Source organism: Tiliqua scincoides, chromosome 11 (genome assembly GCF_035046505.1).
Source record: "Tiliqua scincoides isolate rTilSci1 chromosome 11, rTilSci1.hap2, whole genome shotgun sequence".
In the NCBI taxonomy this organism is placed as follows: domain Eukaryota; kingdom Metazoa; phylum Chordata; class Lepidosauria; order Squamata; family Scincidae; genus Tiliqua; species Tiliqua scincoides.
Genome location: NC_089831.1, coordinates 16,321,304 through 16,324,033, shown reverse-complemented (window position 1 = coordinate 16,324,033; position 2,730 = coordinate 16,321,304). Strand labels below are relative to the sequence as shown.

Genomic DNA, 2,730 nt, shown 5'->3' with positions numbered 1-2,730 from the left:
AGTATGAGAACCGCTGCTCTAGTGTACATGTAGGTAATGCTTGTACCTGAAAACTAAGGCACCATGCAGTGGGCACTGTAACTACTGAGGGATGTCTTGAACTGCTGATAACCCTTTTCTAAAACATCCTTGTTCTGAAGAATAATTGCCCTCTGCCCTTGAGTTTAAATCAGTTGGAGACTGAGCAACTGCAGAATAAATGAATACAGCATATTAACTGTTACCCTGCGCATGCCCGATCTCGTCTGATCTTGGAAGCTAAGCAGGGTCGGGCCTGGTTAGTACTTGGATGGGAGACCGCCTGGGAATACCGGGTGCTGTAGGCTTATACCATAGTCTTTCGAGACTGAAGGTTGCCAACCAAAGCAAGTTGGTGAAACCAAACTCTGCTGCCATCACCGAGTCCTCCAGGAGGGACTTACACCTGCTTGAGGCTTACAGACAGGTAGCAATATGCAGAAATGGAGGAGACAAAACAGGCCTCAGAATTTGAACAGAGGTGTTTAAAAGCATATTCCTGTCTTCCTTGATAAATTATTGGAGGGTATACCGTTTATGCTCTCCCAACTTTGCCCCACTGATGTGATAAACAGCTGAATCGCAGTGGGTAACCTTAGGTATTTGAGATAATTTGATGTGTCCCATATTTCAACATTTCCATGAGTGTCCCCCCCTTTAAATTTCTTATTGTAATGAAACTCTTAAAAATACATTGGCTGATCAACACCCCAGAGGTATCTATGCTTCCTTGTTGACTAAAATGGCCTGTGAACAATGCGCCGATCTCTTTTGGTTGCAAGTTTTTCTGCATGAAAATCATCCTACAAACGTAGAGGGAATATCACTGAGGCAGAAATTCCTCCTTTGACTCAACACCCACACAGCCCACCCAGGCAAAAACAGTAAGAGGGAAATGAAGCTTAAGGACTCATCCAAGCATCCAGCGTGTTAATGGATTTGGCTCCTAGTGCTGCTGGCATTTCACTCTGTCCGAGGTGTCGAGCTCCGTAACACGCTGCATGGGAAGATCAACGGTAGAATTGCTCTTCTTTCAATCCTGCTGGTTCTAAAGATATGAAGAGCAATGTGTGGAGTAGGTGATGCAAGCTGGTTCTAAGGTTGTCCCCTGCCTCACTACCAGGGAGATGAAGAACACATTGCCAGTGGGATCCATTGAACAATGGTTTGGGTGATGCACCTTAAACAGAGTTGTCACTGGAACTCAGACTGAAGTGAAATGTGAAGCAAATTTGAGGATGGTTCTTCCAGTGATACACTGAGGGAGGTTTAAGTCAGAGAAGTGCCTGCTATTGTCCAAATCAACCTTGAGTTATCCTCCCCACCCTGCAATTCATAATGGGGTAGTGATTTGGGACTTCATCTTAAACCTGGAAGATGCAGGTTCAAATCCCTGCTCAGCCACAAAGCTTTCAGGGTGAACTTCAGCCTCTCTCTCTCTCTCTCTCTCTCTCTCTCTCTCTCTCTCTCTCACACACACACACACACACACACACACACACACACACACCTCTCACAGGATTGGTATGAGGACAAAATGAGCAGAAGAACCATATACACCACCCTGATCTCCTTGGAGGAAGGACAGTATATAAAATGTGAAAAATAAAAGTAATGTTTGGGGTAGATGACTGAGCTGCTATTGAGCGATGGAAAAATCCATCACAGGTTACAAGCCATGATGTGTATGTGCAGCCTCCTGATTTTAGAAATGGGCTGTCAGAATGCCAATGCAAGGGAGGGCACCAGGATGAGGTCTCTTGTTATCTGGTGTGCTCCCTGGGGCATTTGATGGACCGCTGTGAGATACAGGAAGCTGATGGGCCTATGGCCTGATCCAGCGGGGCTGTTCTTAGGTTTTTATGAGTGAAGGAAAAACACATATATCATAATTAAGCACATGCTTAACATAATGTAGGTTGCAGGGGAGTCTGTCCCAGGTAAATAAAGATATTGTGAATGAAACACATGATGTCCATGCCTGTTATTGTGAGTGTGTGTGTGTTTGCTATACAAGAACCAAGTTTTTAGTTCTTGCTATGAATTGCACCTCCAACCCCAGCCCCTAGACTTGAAACGGCCTCCCTCTCTAGCACTGCAGTGGCTTGGCAGTGTGGCATTCAAAATCCACAGCTAGGGGCAGGAGTAAAAAATCCAATGCAGTGATGATTAGTCTGCTGCTGTGTTAGTAGGCTTCACAAAACTTGGATGCTCACGTAACAGAGTGTGTGTGACCAACTGGGGAGACGGGTAATGAGAGAGAGCAATTTAATTAGAAAGGAGCTCTCTTTTCTGTCTGCCTAAGCCTCCATTCACTGGCCTCTGGGGGACAGAGTTTCAATTTTTAAAGTTCTGTCACAACAGGTTAGAGTATTAGCAATCATGGTTCACTACCATCTGTATTTCTTCCATTTGTGGCATTTATGATGGTTATCTACATTAATTATTTCGTTGCTAAAGTCCTTTCTAATTTCAGAACACTGTTATTTCTAAGAAAGATGGATATTAAATATGCCACACATCAGCGTGGGGTTCTATTACACCATGCTATTAAGTTTCAATGCTGTAGACTTGGCACAAAAAATAACTTTGCTATTTGTAATCACCGCCAAGTGTTTTAGTGTTGTGGCTCAGAATAAGAAATACAGATGATGACAGGAGCTGATTTCTTATTAGGAAAACTGAGAAAGAATTTGCATAAATCAGAAGGGC

At 43.8% G+C, this 2,730-nt stretch overlaps 1 pseudogene; it reads left to right on the top strand.

The window, feature by feature from the left end:
• Positions 1-208: 208 nt before the first annotated feature.
• Positions 209-326, top strand: LOC136662858 (5S ribosomal RNA; annotated as a pseudogene).
• Positions 327-2,730: the final 2,404 nt, after the last annotated feature.